The 19574-nt window shown below is 38.7% G+C and overlaps 1 protein-coding gene across 3 annotated transcripts in view; it reads right to left on the reverse strand.

Moving 5' to 3' along the window:
* The window catches only part of LOC127425302 (serine/threonine-protein kinase TAO3-like), a 101640-nt gene extending 82629 nt beyond the window's left edge, over positions 1-19011 (reverse strand). The window contains exon 1 of one of the 3 annotated variants that reach the window (XM_051671131.1): positions 18638-19011. The gene's annotated coding sequence lies outside the window, so the exon portion shown is untranslated. Of the gene's footprint in view, positions 1-17359; positions 17378-17998; positions 18172-18637 lie in introns of those variants that run through there. The other 2 variants (XM_051671120.1, XM_051671140.1) reach the window with 2 other exon arrangements.
* Positions 19012-19574: the final 563 nt, after the last annotated feature.

Consider the following 19574-nt stretch of genomic DNA (forward strand, 5'->3'; position numbering starts at 1 on the left):
AGAGCTGTCATCTTCTGCTTCTGACTCACCATTTCCCCAAGAGCGTGTCGCCATGTGTGTAAGCAGAACCTTGTTACACAAGGGACATCAGATCCAAAAAACACCCAAAACACAGTTGTGGAACAAAAGGTCTGGTGTGCCTGAAAAAGTATGCCAAATGTTTCTAGTAGGTCATCGATTAACAACCTCAAAGCTCTTGGTAGGTCAGTTTTGAAAAGTTATTATAGTTAAAAATCAATTCCCATTTGTAAAGAAAATGAATGCAATTTTTTACTTCCAGAACCCGACGGCTGCGCTTTATTTTTCAGGGCTTTCTTATGACAGATTAGTCAACCATACATTCAGGGAATCTACTGACAAGCCAATTTTAAAAATATTTCATTTTGCACATCACTAACATCCAGTATAATTGATTACTGACTAGTCAATCCTTTCACATTTTTTCCCCTTTATTCCATATATACTGTATGTTCATCTGATCATCTGAAATGAGTGCACAGCGCATCTACTGTAAACAAAACACGATAGTTAGATGCAATGAGAGCACTTCCCGTAAGGCAGGATATGAGCACGTGCCACAGGAAATAATCACTGTGGATAGGATCAGAAGAGTGACTGACATTGCGTTATACTCTGTCTCTTAACCTGCTTTCCTGATTCATACCCCATGTCTTATGTTCAACAGTACACACTGTGAAAGTTACTGAAACAGTCAGAGAGACAGGCATGATATGGCAATGATATCCTTATAAAGGCGTCTAGACACAGCCAAGTTAAGGCTGCTCTGTGCCTGCTTAAAATTCTGTGTAAATACGCAATGCAGCCTAAAAGCCAGACTAAATTATGCTAGAGGCACTACAACAACTGTGCTTTTTATTCACTTTCACACAAATCACCGGTACTATGGCCATTTATGACTTTATAAACCTTATTTTATAAAACTGTGAAAGTGTACATTTTCATTTTAATAATTTGTTTGTCATCATTATAACTCAAATATATTACTTGTAATTCATTTGTAAAAATAAAACAATTATACATTATATTAATTAATATTACATCATGAAATTGTATTTATATATAATAATAAGAGCTATCACTGTTTGAAATAATGTGTACAATTTACAAGTAATAACATTCTTTTGAATAATAAAAAAAATAAAAAATAAAAAAGCTAAAATGGTACCGTCACTTTAAGGGTTCAACTAGCGGCTCAGTGTTTCGGTTCACCGAACATTAATGAAAATCTCTTGGTTTCTTTAATATTTCTTTTTACATTTTATCTGACTGTAAAGAACAGAAAGGATATTAAAAGATAAGAAAGTGGAGTGAGTCTCATCTTTGATGGACACACATTATACGGAGGAAACTATCCGTTTTAAATCAAGCACTTTTAAATCAAAACAAGGTGATTTGCCAGGTATTACAGTTCTTAAAGTTCTAAAAGCTTAATTCAAGCACTTTAAGGACCTTGTGTGAACCCTGTAAACACTGTAGAAAAAAAGCGCAGTAGGGGTAAAATCAAGTGATAGACTGATTTTTGATAAGTAAAATTACCCATGATCACATGAACAGAAAACAATGTTGCATATTTCAAAATATCGAGTTATGCCACGATATGGATTGTAATTCTTTTGGTTTGCGATATATCAGAATTCAATATATCGTCCCATCCCTAGGGATTAGCTGATAGTGTGTTGGACTTTGGACTCGGAGACAGAGCCTCAAGCCCAGCCAAGGACGCTCCAAAACAAAAGTGAAAGCAATAAAAGTGAGAGCAATAAAAGTGGGACTAAATGACATGGTGGCTTCAGTAAATGTGCTTTTAATGTTGAAGCTGCCTTTAAAACACTATTGGTTAGGTTTAGGTTAAAAGTTTTAGGTTAAAGGAGGTACATTTTACTCATTGGAACATCCATCTAATAAACAGTCTAATTACAACATCTTTTTGTTAGATTTTGGCACCCCTCCACTGGACATTTCATTAGGAAATTTTGTATTTTAATCTTTTTCATTAAAAGTCTTTATTTGACTGGACTGACAAAGATTAATACATTGACACAAAATTGCATACGATATGCAAATTAACCATATTTTCACATTTTTATTTGTTTGTCAAATGCTAGAGAGGAGATTATTTAGCATCTGGGCTGACGAAAAAAGGCACGAAAAACAAAGCTATCTTCCCCTTCACGAAGAGGGTTACAGCTCCATTTATTTGTTGCCTTGATGTAGCAATGTCTTTCATGTAAGAGAGGGATGAATGATACATTGGGGGAGGAATGGCAGATATTGAGAGAGAGAAGTCCCCAGAGAGCAAGTAAACTGGCAAATGTAAATGTGTGAGAGAGAAAGACCAGCTTCTGATGTTTCTCTGCCCATGCAAAAGCTTTAGATCACACTGATGTGAATAGTGTCGAGCATGACACTGGAACAGACACAGGCATAACAGGATATGATCATTTAAGATTCCACAGTGGTGAGAGCTGCTGTCAGTGAACCAGTGGGAAAGCTCCAGAGAGAGAGAGAGAGAGCGCAAGAGAGAATTGGCCTGGACTACATCACATCCCCTTGGGAACATGTGCCTGATTAATGGAGCTGATGTGCAATGGGCCTAGTAATGCAATACATGCAAAGGATTTACAAGTTCCAAAACAGTATACTTTCAAAAGGTGATCAAACTCAATTTAGAGATGATTTACAAATTCTATCCTATTAGCATGCATGAGGCCAAAATCTTACATAATATGAAATTCCTTTGTAAATCAAAAAAAAAAAAAATCTATACAAGTTAAGCTCAATAAACAGCATGTGGCATAATGTTGATTCCCACAAAAATAACTGACTCATCTAGTTTAAAAAAATAAATAAAAATAAATAAAATCAAAAATCACAGTTGCAGTGAGACACCAACAATGGAAGTGAACGGGGCAGTCCAGAAACATTAAGGGTGTGTTCACACTTGGCAGGTTTGGTTCGATTAAAACGAACTCTGGTGCGATTGTTCTGTTAAAGCAGTTCATTTGACCAAGTGTGAACACTGCCATCCAAACCTTGGTGAGCACCAAACAATAGTGGGTCTCGGTCCGCTTCCGAACGAACTCTGGTGCGGTTCGATTGATATATGAATGCAACGTGGACCAAAGACATCTAAACGGACCAATAACAGGAAGTAATTTGCCTTTAATACTGACCTCAAGCATACCTGGTTCTTCTCATCATAGGAGCCATGTTGCCAATTACAGTTCGGTACAGGCGTTGGAACCGCCGTTAGCAGTCCTTGCAGCATAACTTCATTTGTATGTGCAACAGAGGAATTCCTGGTGCTGTTTTGACACCTTTACACATTTTATTAGCTCTTCGTTTGTTCTCAGCTGGTAAAAATACCACCATATATACATATATAAATCTAACGAGTGCATTTCGCCCAGCAGCCAGCACTGTTTTGGATGTTCGGCAAGTTCCGTTGCAAAATATACGTCATAAAAGCTGTCCAATCAGGTTGTGACTTTTTCCTGATGCCTTTGGTTTTGTATTTTTAGGTTCGGTGTTAAAAATGCCAGTGTGAACGCTAAGCGAACCAGGACTAAATGTATCATTTTCTTTTTTGGTCCGGACTACAAGTGTGAACACACTCTAAAAGTGTAGCCACAAGAAGTAAACTTTTCACATGTTGACATTATTTTAGTGTGATAAAATCGCTTACTAACCTTGTGTGTAAAGTTATATATGCAATATTACAACTTTGTTGTCCTGAAGATGTTTAATCTGGTAAACGTCATAACCTGTAAATCACAGATTTTATCACACTAAAATAATGTTAACCTGCATAATGCTTATGTTTCGTGACTTTACACTTGAAACAGCGTGTATTTTAATGTTTATGGACAATCACTTAAAAAAAAAAGGGAACAGCCCACTTCTCCTTTATAGACCATTTCAAGGACGTAAACAATAACAAAAGGAATTAGAACACTACTGCGCATGTCTGGCCCAGAAGCATTTCCGGTAGCAGCAACCCAGAACTGTCCAAATAAAATGACTAGCACGTCCTTTTAGAGTCTAGCTAAAACAGCTATAACAAGCAAGATATTTGCAAAAATTGAAAATAAACAAGTGGCTTTATTGTCATTTCAACCATTTACAGCAGGTACAGTACACAGTGAAAAGAAACAATGTTCCTCCAGGTCCATGGTTCTACATAAAAAAATAAAAAAAATAAAATAAAAAATAAAAAAAAACACAGAACTAAAAGATTACACAGACCTACACAGGACTACATAAAGTGCTCATGTGCAAACAGTGCAAGACAGTACAATAATTACTCAAACAGGACAATAGGTACAGTAAAGCACAGTGCTGCACCGACCAGTACACAGTTCTGGTGTGGAATAAAGTGCAAAAAGATATTGCAACATAATAATAAATGCTGTAAAATGTAAACATACACTAGTTAGCAGCAAAAAATGCAGATGGTCAATACAGTATTTGTTTACGGTGTATCAACAGCAATTTAAGAAAGAAATGTACAAAAATTGCAAAGAGAGTGGAATGGTGTTCAACTGAGTATGAACGTGTGTGCATGCATGCATGTGTATGTAGGCTGGTGTCAGTCCAGTCTCTGGGTATTGAGGAGTCTGATGGCTTGGGAGAAGAAACTATTACACAGTCTGACCGTGAGGGCCCGAATGCTTCGGTACCTTTTGCCAGACGGCAGGAGGGTGAAGAGTTGGTGTGAGGGGGGCATGGGGTCATCCACAATGCTGGTGGCTTTGCGGATGCAGCATGTGGTGTAAATATCTGTGATGGAGGAAAGAGAGGCTGTGATGATCTTCTCAGCAGTCCTCACTATCCGCTGCAGGGTGTTGCGATCTGAGACAGTGCAATTCCCAAACCAGGCAATGATGCAGCTGTTCAGAATGCTCTTGATAGTCCCTCTATAGAATGTGGTGAGGATGAGGGGTGGGAGAAGAGGCAATTTTTGACTCCCTAGTTTGGTTATGTTTAAGGGTAGGTGTAGGGGTGGCTAAGGATGCCTTGGTGTGGGTTTTTGAGGGTTAGATTACCATCTAAGGGCAGCCCTACAATGAAAAAAAACTGAAATACACAAAAAATAAATAGGAGGTGTAGAATAAGAGACGCTCCAATCTAGGGCAAGACACAGAGCTCAGTGATGTGCTAAAGTAACCGGAGTGCTTCCAAAGTTTACATGTAAGATTATTGTGGGTGCGCAACATGTAGTTTACAGCATCCAACAGTTTTTTCTTCTGCATCAGTTTATTAAAGCAATCCGTTGTTTGTCAGACAACCCAGCATAAAGAATCGGCTACAGACTCCATGCAAACACTTTTCACGACATATCACAAATAAACCTTTGGATTATGCATAACAGGAACATTGCTTACAGCAGGTGATTTAAAGTGCGATCATGACTAAAATGTACATTTGTTGTATGCAGTGAATTTTTCAAGTTTACTCGCTGATAGTAACGACACACAAATGCACCACATGCTGTCAGCACACTTAAACACTATAAAAAAGGTTCATCTTTTAATTCATCACTTCAAAATCACCACAGCTAAAAATATTAAACTTACTAGTTTGTTGTTGGACGACTAGTGTAGCATCCTGTCCCATAAAATGTCTATGACTTCCGTCTGCTGGTTTTACATCTGTCGCCTTCAGTCAGTCATTTACATGCTGCCAAACAGCTGATTTAAGTCACTTTTTTGATAGATAGGAGTCTGGTAGATAACATTCCTCTGTTATATTTTGGAATTCATGTGTTTAAGCTTCAGTTTCATGTGAACTGAAAGTTCACGTTCAGTCCGCAACACCTGGTCATTAAAGCACCACACGGCCACCATCAGTAACCATAGCAACAGCTCCAGTAATCACAGAGTTTTCACATTTACGCTTACAAAATCGTACAAAAAACTATTTTGTGTTATATATTTATTCGTTATATAAACTTTTTGCCACGGGTAAAAGCATTTCACGGATTTTAACCATGGATTCTAAATTCTTTATCAATCGCGGTTAATAGTAAAACCATACAATCACGGCATCTCTAGGGGTGGCCTTTAGGGATAGGGACCAATCAGGTAGCAGGTAGTACGAATCTGCTGCGAGTCAGATTTCGACACATCACTGGCTCCTTTATATAAGACTCTGCATCAACAAATTCTCTCAAAGAACATCAACTGTTTACCTGAAGCAAGTTATCCAGACATGTTGTTGTTACGAAGCGCCTCTACGTGAGAAAGACTATGAAATTGTATCATAGTTAAGATGCTGACAATTATTTCCTCAGAGGGGAGATCAGGAATATTTGATCGCTCCTGTTATAATCAATGAAGCCGATCAATAAAAGCAGTCTACGTGTCCTGAGGACTTAAGGATTTATTTTTTTAATGATACAAATACTTGGGGCCTGGGTAGCTCAGCGAGTATTGACACTGACTACCACCCCTGGAGTCGCGAGTTCGAACCTAGGATGTGCTGAGTGACTCCAGCCAGGTCTCCTAAGTAACCATATTGGTCGCAATTAGTGGTTCTTGCTCTCAATGGGGTGCGTGGCAAGTTGTGCATGGATTGCGGAGAGTAGCATGAGCCTCCACATGCTGCAAGTCTCAGCGGTGTCACGCACAGTGAGCCATGTTATAAGATGTGCGGATTGACTGTCTCAGAGGCTGAGGCAACTGAGACTTGTCCTCCACCACCCGGATTGACGTGAGTAACTGCACCACCATGAGGACCTAATAAGTAGTGGGAATTGGGCATTCCAAATTGGGGAGAAAAAAATAAATAAATAAATAATAATTATATATATATATATATATATATATATATATATATATATATAAAAATGATACAAATACTTTTCTTGTCTCTTTCTTCTGGATAAAATGGTCTGCTAAATGACTAAATGTAAATGACTTGCATAGCTTCATTCATTATAATGCAAGCTACTCACTTTTAGAGCTGGACCTCTCAAATGTACAATTTGTTTGCAAAAATGTCATTCTGCTACCAGAGATAAGATGTGTGCTACAGTTGTTAGTACTGCACATATCCATCCAGCCATCTCGCTTCACTGAAGCGGTTCATGCGTCCATTTGTCTTTGCTTTTTTGGAGACCTAAACACTCATTTCCGTTAGTTACAGGGAGCATCCAGTCACTGAACAACGGGGTCCACATTTTAATAATGGCATTTTATGACAATTGTGTTAAAGTCACTATGAATTAAGCGCCTCCCGCTATTGTTTTGAATGAGGGTGCGTTCCATTCAGAAGTGATGATTCCTATGCCCACTGTGAGAGCTTTGAAAGGCTAAAAGGTGTGGGGCTCAAAAATAAGGGTCATTCAGAACTCACTTTAAGTCATTTTTATTGGAAATTCTGTTTGAAGTGATAACCACTAATTTCTTTGATAAAATGAATAGTTCTTCTTTTGAATTCTGATTGGATGAGCCATTTTCAAAGCCTCTGTAAAACAATCGATATACAACTGTGACTGCATCAACTGAATTCTAAATAAATGCACTGGCAACCATAAACCGCCCACAGTGAGTGGTGGTTTATGGTTGAGTGGTGGTGGCATAGTGGGCAAAAGCACATAACTGGTAATCAGAAGGTTGCTGGTTCAATTCCCACAGCCATCACTATTGTGTCCTTGAGCAAGGCATTCAACTCCAGGTTGCTCCAGGGGGATTGTCCCTGTAATAAGTGCACTGTAAGTCGCTTTGGATAAAAGCGTCTGCCAAATGCGTAAATGTACAGCAGTAGTAGTACTAGACAGAAGAACGGTTTGTTAACATTATTTTCTTTATCAATCATGTACATTAAAGCAATAAAACCACTCAAATATTTGGCTACATATATATTTTAAACAAACCTCCAACACCTCGAAAATCTCAATGAAACAATGCATTGGTGCAGCACATCAGATGGGTGAAACAGAGGGCTTTAGGACGGGGGCGTGGTGACTATTTATAGAACACTACTCATTACCTCACACTCTCTTCACATCGATAGAGCTGTCTGTCAAACAGACAGGGGGAAACAGGGGTCCTGTTCCAAATCACAATCACGTACATCCTACTCTTCCATCACACACATAAGCACACAAAATTTTTACATATTTATGTTTAGATTATAGGCTGCATGTCAACAGCGGAACCTTCTTGGAAACAGTAGTTTAGTCTATGTGAATACATTTCTTTGAAAGCTTACCAAGAAGAAAGGCCTGAAATAATCTCTTTTCTAATGTCTAATCTCGTCAAAGTCATAGAAGTTCAGTTTAGTTAAAAAATTAATGGTGCTGATGGCTTAAAGGATAAAAGCAGAATTCATATCAGGATACAAGTCAGATGTTACTTGTGAAAAGGTGGTACAAGCAGAAAGAAAGTGTAGTCCATGTCAGGATAATTCAAGATCCAAAACTTAAGGTAATAAAGTAAAAAAAAGAAAAAGGGGAACCAAAAATAAAATAAAACATTGATTTGGTCAACTTTTCGTGGTCAGAGCTCAAATTATAGAAAGCTGAAATCTATTAGGAGGCCTTCAGTTCTCTTTTTAACTCAATGGGCAATGTTTATGAAGATATTTGGCACTTATGTCTATTGTGCATGTGGCTAACATAACAGAACAAAGTAAATTGCCTTCCACTTCAGCAAATTAAGATTTAATTAATTCCCAGTAAAGTCATAATATAAATCAACACCATCTTTGTCATATGTCTTCAAAGTGGCAGACCAGGGAGTAAATGTGCCTTCGGTTTGACCTAATGACAGTGAACTATCACTCATATTTCTGATCTAATTGACAGCAGAACATTTTAGTGTGACAATGCAGCTTTTACTCCTCCAGTACTGTGACCCCGAGAGCCACCTTTCTGTGACAGGGCGACTATTCTGTGACAGTCCCCACATGGGGACTATGTTCAATCTGGTAACCGAATCCACTGGAGTAATGCTTATCCACCAAGTGCCTTTTTAAAAAGTTATTTTGGCCGAGCTGTGTGTCTCTTCAACACTGTCATGAAAATCAGCACAAGCGAGTATCATCACCATAGTTTCCTTGCTTTATCTTGAGTGGCCTTGTTGAAGCTAATCACAGCTGAACATTATGATTGATGATAGAGGTTTAATTTTTAATGCGCTTTTTTACTAGGCCATATACCCTTGAGCCACCTCATCTGACTGCCAGCATGGTTACTCCCATCCTGATGTATTTTTCAACAGAGACGTTGAGCTCACATGCTGGAGAATGACAGATAACACAAAAAAAGAAGACAAAAAGACAAGGGGCATGGGTGGCTCTCTCAGCAACCACAAGCAGTGACAAACCTAAAGACTCACTCCACGCTTCTGTAAGACATTCAGAGTTTGTCAGTCCTTCTAATTGGATTTGATGTAATACAACAGCAATCCAATATCAATGACAAGTGCATGGCAGAAATCTTGACAAGACACTGGCCTTGTAAGTGAGGCTTTAGACTTTAGTCGCATCATGAGAAATCTAAGGCCCAAAACTAATTGAAGCAAGTACATGAACACAAACGCTACTATTGTAGCTACACAAGCTTGATTTCATATGTTATTGCATTTCATAATGTGTCAGAATTCATGACATAACACAAGTAGGCTATGTTTGCATTCTCAGTAAGACTAAGCACATGCATTTGGTATCTTTGTGGTCTACAAATTTAAACTTTTGGCTAGCTAGAGTAAAGTGCAAGAAATTAATGCAGTTCTCCCAGAAATGAAAATTCTGTCATAAATTACTCACCCTCATGTCGCCCAAACCTGTATGACTTTCTTCTGCAGAACACAAAAGGAGATATTGGCGATCCATCTTTTCAATAAAATGGCAGTATATAGCTGTTCACTATCAAGCTTCAAAAAAGGACCTAAATTTATAAATAAAGTCTGCACCTTTTTGTATGCCTTCGGAGTCTTCCATTTTTTCGTGAAATTCTTGATGTCCATTGCGTGTTCTTGAGCGCTATAAGAGAAGCTTGTTCACAGTAGCTCAAGTGTTCATGTGGTTCACAAAAAAATATATATTTCGGGATTCCTCACCAATTGAATGCCTTCAGAAGACTCGGAATATAACGCATGGAGTTGCATGGATTACTTTTATGATACTTATGCGTCTTTTTTAATACTTGAAAGTGAATGACTGTCCACTGCAATTGTATTGGAAAGTCTTTGCCAACTGTATTGGTCAGAATTTTATGAATATTTCATCTGTGTTCCGTGGAAGAAAAAAATAATACGAGTTTAAAAATAAATGGTAGGGAGTAAATATGACAGAATTTTCATTTCTGGGAGAACTATCCCTTTAACGTCGACCTCAGAATTCTCCTGATCATTCTAACTGGTGCACAATAACATCACAGCCTTGTTCACCAAACATTAAAAAATACAGTTAAAAATTTAAACACTGGAATTCAATGCAGAGAAAGAATTCATTGGGCACATATTATACAGTATGGGCATAGTAGTTCATAAGGTTCATAATCAGTAGTGCTAATTATAACGAGCTGGGTGTTTTCAGGCCAGTCACTGACTCCCTGTACTGCCATTAAAAGAGCTATATAGGGATGAAATAAGCTCAAAATCAGTGCATAATGACAGTGGTCAACTCATTTGAAGCTACTGCATCATTAACTCATATTTTAGTGGAACTGTGGTAAAGTCAAAAGATTTAGCCAGTTCATATTCTCAAATCATAAGTAAAAAATAAAAGGAGAAAAGAAACGCTTCAATAGACGGGTCCATGTAAACTTAAGTGTTGCACAGTAGCCTATACCAGTGTACCATAGGCTCAAGCTTCATAATACTGGATGTACCACAGTGTTTTTCATTAAACACATTTGTATGTACACCAACTTATTCATGCGATTATCTAATCAGCCATTCACGTGGCAGCAGTGCAATGCATAAAATCATGCAGATACCGGTCAGGAGCTTCAGTTAATGTTCACATCAACCATCAGAATGGGGAAAATTGCTGATCTCAGTGATTTTGACTGTTGCATGATTGTTGGTGCCAGATAGGCTGGTTTGAGTATTTCTTTAACTGCTGATCTCCTGGGATTTTCACACACACGAGTCTCTAGTTTACTCAGAATGGTGCCAAAAACATCCAGTGAGCGGCAGTTCTGTGGATGGAAAGAGGTCAACGGAGAATGGCCAGACTGGTTCGAGCTGACAGAGAGGCAAAGGTAACCCTGATATCCCCTCTGTACAACTGTAATGAGCTGAATAGCATCTCAGATTGCACAAAATGGCGAACCTTGAGGCATATGGGCTACAACAGCAGACCACCACATCAGATTCCACTTCTGTCAGCCAAGAACAGAAATCTAAAGCTGCAGTAGGCACAGTATCACCAAAACTGGACAGTTGAATAGTGGAAAAACATAGCCTGTTCTGATAAATCACAATTTCTGTTGAGGCACACAGATGGTAGGGTCAGAATTTGGTGCCAACAGCATGAATCCATGGACCCAACCTGCCTTGTGTCAACAATCCAGGCTGGTGGCAGTGGTGTAATGGTGTGAGGAATGTTTTCTTGGCATTCTTTGGGCCCGTTAATACCAATAAATCATCGCTTGAATGCCACAGCCTTTTGGGGTACTGTTGCTGACCATGTGCATCCCTTCATGGCCACAATTTACCCATCTCATAATGCACCATGTCACAAAGCAAAGGTCAACTCAAACTGGTTTCATGAACAAGAAAATGAGTTCATTGTTCTTCAGTGGCCTTCCCAGTCACCGGATCTGAATCCAATAGAACACCTTTGGGATGTGGCAGAATGGGAGATGTGCAGCATGAATGTGCAGCTTACAAATCTGCAGAAATTGCGTGATGCAATCATGTCAGCATGGACCAGAATCTTAAAAGGAAAGTTTCCAACATCTTGTGGAATCCATGTCACAAAGAATCGAGTTTTGAGAGCAAAGGGAGGCCCTACCCAGTAGTGTTCCTAATACTGGGCATTTTATTAGGTGCATAGTGTTCCTAATAAAGTACTCAGTGAGTGTATGTACCTAATGCTAATACAGAAAGACGCTAATAAGAGAGAAAGACAACGGCCAAAGACCTCCACCCAAGGGGCCTTTCACTACGTCTGTTTTAGCCCAATAATGCGATCGGTCTGAATAGCCCCTTAAGTCATCGTCTGCGCTGTGCATACATTCAAAAGCTCATTTTAGCATTTTTATTTTAAATTTGACAGCCTTACTGTATACAAATAAAAAGACGCAACACCTATTGAAGGACTTGCCTTCTTTCACCACCAAACATTCTATTTGTACAAAAGGTAAATCCATGGATGTTTGCCAACACTACAAATGAAGATCATCACTGATGTTAGTCTCATATTTGCCCCTACCAGGTGCGACGCAACAAAGTGACAATTGATAAATACTATTTCTTCCATGTTGAAGTCAACATGAAATCAAAACTTACCCTGTTTACTTACATTATAAATACACATTTCTGGCCTTATTGCGCACAATTCAGTAGTATATGTTATTTCAAAGGAAAAAAAAAAGACTTTTTAATTTTTCATTAAAAAGTTACAACTTCCTCAGCATCTGAAATAATATTCCTTTTTGGATGACATCACCAAGCCCTCTTATTTTTGTCACATTAGGCAGTTAAATGGGTGGTAAACAACATTACTTGTTGACTTGTTTTGGCTTCATCTGCAACGAGACATTTTGTCAGTTGCTTGGTTTCGGTTTGTCAGGTTATGCAGAACAGCCCTGGCCACAGTGAAATGTCATTGGTTCAAAATCCTGCTCTATTGTATGTTAAAGTAATAGTTCACCCAAAAATTATAATTCAAAGTCAAACGAGTTTGACTAAGAGAGAACTATTCATATATAAGGGTGAACTATTCCTTTAAATATCAAACATGTTCTGATTGGCTGTGATTTTGTCATGTCCTACAGCATTTCACCTATAGCATGAGCTATCAAACTGTGCTGATCATGTTTATTTACAACCTCACAAGGGGATGACATGCACAACACCACACACTATGTTAAGAAAAGTTTGAGAATTTCACATATTTGTAGACCGTGCAAATACGATTCAATACCCAATATTATCACACCAACCTCACACCATGACACGATGAAAAATAGATGCAAAGCTGATACAGGCGTCTAATTAGAGGTTCATGCAGAAACAGATAGAAAGATAACACTGACAAGTATATTTCCTGGAATGAAACATTACTTTAAACACAATAAATTTAGGAATGTCCCAGTTACCAAACATACAGCATTCAGATAAGAGCATCTATAAAAGACAGTGTGAGAGCAATAAAGCCATTAAACTATGAGACCAGAGCCACAAACACACATACTGTACACACACTACTGTCCCAATTCACCTTGATCACTAGCTCAATAATGAAGAGTAAACCTGTGACTAAAACAGCATAGGCAAGGGTTGCAATTAGTGGTCGACCACTTTAGGATTTTTTTTATGGCCAATGCAGATATCTAGAGGACAAGGTGGCCAATATAATGATGTATACACTCACTGAGCACTTTATTAGGAACACTATTGCCTGACGGGGTCTTCTGCTGTTGTAGCCCATCTGCCTCAAAGTTCAACGTGTTGTGCATTTGGAGATGCTATTCTGCTCACTATAATTGTACAGAGTGGTTACCCGAGTTACCGTAGCCTTTCTGTCAGCTCGAACCAGTCTGGCCATTCTCCGCTGACCTCTCTCATCAACAAGGCGTTTCCGTTCAGAACTGCCGCTGAGTCTCCGAGTAAACTCTAGAGACTGTTGTGCATGAAAATCCCGGGAGATCAGCAGCTACAGAAATACTCCAACCAGCCCATCTGGCACCACAATCATGCTACGGTCGAAATCACTAGGATCACATTTGTTCCCCATTCGGATGATTGATGTGAACATTAACTGAAGCTCCTGACCAGTATCTGCATGATTTTATGCATTGCAATCACACAGTAAATTACATGTACATAAAATTGCAAAAAAAATTCAAATAAACTTTTTTTTTGCTTTAATATTTACTCAATTTCACACAAAACTTTAACTTCAGTATATTCAAAAAAAAAAAAAAAAAAAAAAAAAGCCTAAGATTTGTATGCACGTTTAAGATAGTAGATAGAAGGTTCTGGTTTCTGTTTAGTCATCCCATATACATGAAGTACTGTTCCATAAAAGGAAGAAGGAAATAACAACAGTGCAAACAGTATCCAGTCACCACCAGGGTATACACATGTAGATATATGTACATGACATGAACGTGAAAATCCCAGGAGATCAGCAGTTACAGAAATACTCAAACCAGCCCATCTGGCACCTACACTCATGCCACGGTCCAAATCACAGAGATAAAAAAATTTTCCCCATTCTGATGGTTGATGCAAACATTAAATGAAGCTCCTCACCCGTATCTGCATGATTTTATGCACTGCACTGCTGCCACACAATTGGTTGATTAGATAATCGCATGGATGATTGTTGGTGCCAGACGGGCTGGTTTGAGTATTTCTGTAACTGCTGATCTCCTGGGATTTTCACGCACAACAATCTCTAGAATTTACTCCAAATGGTGCCAAAAACAAAACAAAAAAAACATCCAGTGAGAGGCAGTTCTGCAGACGGAAACACCTTGTTGATGAGAGGTCAACAGAGAATGGCCAGACTGGTTTGAACTGACAAAGTCTACAGTAAGTCAGATAACCGCTCTGTACAATCGTGTTGAGAAGAATAACTATTCTGAGATGCGGGTTGGCACTATTTTGGCATCATGAGGGGGACCTACACAATATTAGGCAAGTGGTTTTAATGTTGTGGCTGATCGGTGTATATGTGAGATATGCTTCTTCGGCTGGTGCATTGTGTTGGTTTTTCCGCAGTGTCTCGCCTATTCATTATTATAGGCCGTTACAAAAAAAGGCTAAATTAAAATATAATGCATCACATTTTGTCATGTGAAGAGTCGCTAGCCAACTCAATAAAAACTGCTCAGAAAGCAGGTCTCTGTGCCGTAATTATCTTAATAAGACCGCTGTTTTGTCGTGGCATAACCACCGCATTTTTAATGTGTCAAGTAAAAAACAAAAAACATTTTAAGAACCTGCATTCTGATCCATTAAGCTGCACTCCATTTAGCAGTTTGAAAGGAAGAATAGGCCTGGTGTATGCACTTCTCCAGTGTTGAGTGCTGTCTCTGACCCAGACAGAAAATCATGGTGGGCTGTGTTGGGCGCTCATTGTTGTGATTATTCATGCTGCGTTCCATTCAACTCGGAGAGTCGGAATTTCCAACTTCCTACTGGGAAAAGTGGTTGGTTCCAGGGTTCGAACCAACATCCTTTCAGCAGCACAGATTTCTAGCTACATTACTCGTCTTGTGCACAACCCACCAAGGCATCTTGCATAGCCATTCTCCATTTTAAAAAGTAAATATATTTAGCAGTTAGCTGTAATTCTACATATTACACCATGTCCTAACCAGACGTGATGCTGCGACACGCAATAAAAGGTATCTTTACCATGTTACACAGTTTTTGTCCTAACCAGCCACATCAATGACACGTGATAAGCGACAGGGAGTTCTATTTTTGGAATGGTTTCTATTCCTGAGATGTCACACCAGGAAGCCCAGTCAACAAATGGGTCTAAAACACTTCTCATAAGCGGTATATTAAAGCCAGCATCTAACTAGCTGGTTCAGAACAACTTGATTTTGGCCGAGGGTGTCACACACATACCGAATGTTGTGCTTGTGGTCTTGCATTCTTCAGTCGGAGGTGTGTCACACACACACACACACACACACACACACACACACCAATTCAGAATGGTGGAGGGATCCGGGATGACAGACATAGCAGCTTGCTCTGATTTTCTCTTTGCTTCAGTCATGTGGAGATCGGCAAAATAACAACAGGAGTACCGCGTAAAAATAAAATAGTGGTAACGGACTAAATTTGAACATGATTCATAAAGTAACTTTGCCCTGTTTACGTGTGTGATTGTGTATTTTTCCTATGGGGTTTGCCGTAGAAAGCGAATGCCCATACGCAGCTTAAGTGAAAAAATGAGTTCCGTTCAATTAACAGAATTTTCTGTCTGACCGTTTTGATTTCTACATTTCATTGTCAATTATCTTTTTGTGTGTGTGTGTATAAATATTATGGTGTCGCGTCACACCTTGTGTGTACAGACAATACTTTTTGCTGGAACCTTATTGTGTCACGTTTGGTTAGGACAAGGTGTAAGGGTAGGTTTCAAAACGACACTTGTAACAATTTTTATCCATACTAGGGGCTGCAACTAACGATTATTTTGATAATCGACTAATCTAATGATTATTAGAACGATTATTCGACTATAAGGGCGATTATTGTAACGATTAATCATTAGCTCTTAACCGACTATTCAGCTTGTGCCCAGAGTTTGAAAAGTTGTATTAAATGCGCTTACTAACAATAGAGGACAGAATCATCTTTTAAAAATACCTTTAAGTGAAATTCACTGAATTATAGTTAAAAGTTGAATTAATTCAGTAAAAAAAAAAAAAAAAAAAAATCACTGCAAAAAATCCTATTGTTATGAAGAAATACAAAATGAATGGGATTTTTACTTCCGGAACCAGACTGTTGCGCTCTATTGGGCGAAAAACAGGAATACAAATTGATAGTTTATTTACTCAGATGGTATTTCAAATAACCTGAAACATTTAGTTTTTGCAAAAACACCCTTTTTATAAATGTCAAAAGTTGCCACATAAGGGTTGTAAAAAAACTTTTATATTTTTTATGGCATTTGCGTCAACGAAGTTATCACATACAGGTATGCATGACTTTGGCATGTAAAAAATAAAATAAATAAAAAGTTGACAACCCCCTAAAGTCATTGTAAAATTTCACACACAGTGTTGAAAGATAGCTCATATTGTGGCACGACAGCCACACAAGCGCTGAAATCGACCTAGTTTCACCACTATCTGAATAACAGCTATCTGATGACCTTCAGTAACTCATTACATGACAACATTTACCATACATTCATCTGTTTAAAATCCATCGCGACCACAAGACAACACTCAGAAAAAGCAAAGACAATAGTCAAGCAAATCGAATTTCCTGGTCCTAATCCCTTTAAATTATAATTACGTTTAAACGATGTAAACGAATTGAATAGAAACTGAATACTAAAGCATTCTTAATCCACTACTTCAATATAAAGCCAACCCATTGCCCCATCGTTAGCAAATGCCCAAAAGGCAACCTCAGGTTCACGTGCGAGGCTGACAGTGCCTAATAACGGTAGACAGATGTACCGTGGTCGGCATGGTGAGATGTTTCTCTCCCGCGCTCTTCATGACCATCAGACTTCATTATGATTTCCATCCGACAGAATAAACGCCGCATGCGCTGCTTAAAATAGCTACACATGACAAGCGGGGGCTGAAGACGAGAAAAAGAGCCACGGATAACCTGAAAGAGCCCTGACATCAGAACTCACTTTACTGAACATGTCTATCATGGTCACACTTGTTTCACTTTACCTTCACTTTGGAGCATTTGGAGTGCGTCTTTGCGCACCGACTTATATGTACAAACATAGTGATCCATGCTTCTTATGTTTAAAATTAATCAACGTTCTTTAACGTTCCACAGATATGAGCGTACAAAACGAATGCATAAGGATTTTGAGCTGCAGAGGAAGTGAAAGTCTGGGTGGCATATGGCTCAAATCAGTTAGGTTAGCAAACCGACAAGCGTGCAAAGTGCCCGCAGGTGTAAGTAAAATAATTAAACTCCATCCTGACATCCTGATCTCTTCGTAAAACAACTCTGGGTTATGTTTAATTAATTCAGCATGACTCTGAAATTAGTGTGCATGAATATATGTCACGCAGAACCTAAAAAAAGTTCTATCCACGAAACCCATGGCAATAGTTGTGAATGGCACTGACCTCTTTTCTGCTGGATGACTCGAAGCTCAAGGCAAAAATTCACCGTGCTGAAACACTGATTCCAGCCGCAAATTGAGTATTTTAAACGTTTTGATGGCCCATGTTCGCCTGTCTGTCCGTTTCTCTATCTGACTTCCTGGATGAACAGCCGCTGTGTGCGTATATAGTGAAGAGGAGACGCGCGCGCAAACACGCGCACACGGAAATAAAAGTGCATGAGCTCTCGAACCAGCATGCTCAAACACGCACAGTCCATACACTCTGAGCCCTGAATAAACCAATAAATAACCCTATATCGGTCTTTCTAGAACGCAATAATAGCCTTAAAATCATAAATAAATGTGTGCATATTTTCTTGCACAGACTTCCTTTAACCACACTCCGACACATACACGCACGCTTTCATACAACACATGATCAGATGTAGTAATTTTTCTACTTATGAAGTCTTCCATTCGTGAAGGGAAAATCAATCGAGCGCAGATGCAATCTATGGAGTCGCGAATTGTGACACCAGATCCATTAAAAACGCTTTCAATGGACGGTGCGACGTATCGCAAATATTAAACACCAATGCAAAACAAAACAAATGTGCTCACAAAGCCATAGCAACGCAAATGCAAGTAAAAGCGACCTTACCAAATCAGCAAACCTTTATATTTAATCCAGGTCCAACTCCATCGAAGTCTGGTTATAAGCAAATGTCCTCAGCCGAATAAACGCTCTCCTCAGTTATGAGCAATACAAATCCACCTCATTTCTCAAGTAGATCTTTTAAGGTGTAATAATGAGGGGGTAAAGTTCCAAACTCATCGCAATTGACGTCTTGGTCCTCTTACACTTGAAAACGCTTCAACGTGTTTTCTTTTCGACCGACGTCATGACTTTACCTCACCATCCGTCTACTATTAAAACGTCAAGATAGTTCGTGTTATAATATCCAGCATAAATACAAGTGCTAAAGTCTGCACGACTGACACAAAGATGTGACACGCATCTGACGCGTTTAGAAATCCATCGTACCTGCTACAAGGTAAATGGACTGACAAACGATCTCGCGAGTCAATCAGCTTTTAAACTCACGGCCGCCACCTGCCGGATGAAAAACAAAGTACGCATTAAGACACAAAAGGATGACATAGTGGCATTTCCCTGAGAAGGTATATAGTAGGATTATAATCTAGTGTAATGATTTATAGAACGAGGGTTTTATGCAGATTTCTCCACCTGACCAGGTAATATGACATGTAAGTATTGCTGCAGCATGCAGTCCAGACTAAAGCATGCATGCAAGTTGTGTTATTATTGTGTTATGTTGAATAACATGTCAAACACCTGTTATGCCCTGAAGTGAATCTGGTAGCCAAATAATAATAATAATAATAATAATAATAATAATAATTCATATTATTATTATTAGCTATTTGCTACAAATCTTTGCTTGCCAACGATGCTTTATGCTCTGTATTTTTGTTTGCCATTGTTATGTTGCATTGTAAAACAAGTCTTAGTGATTTTTCCCTATACACCCAATATATTTTACACCTTTCACTTGTTCAGGTATTGATTATGAAAA

Source organism: Myxocyprinus asiaticus, chromosome 3, assembly GCF_019703515.2.
Source record: "Myxocyprinus asiaticus isolate MX2 ecotype Aquarium Trade chromosome 3, UBuf_Myxa_2, whole genome shotgun sequence".
Taxonomy (NCBI): domain Eukaryota; kingdom Metazoa; phylum Chordata; class Actinopteri; order Cypriniformes; family Catostomidae; genus Myxocyprinus; species Myxocyprinus asiaticus.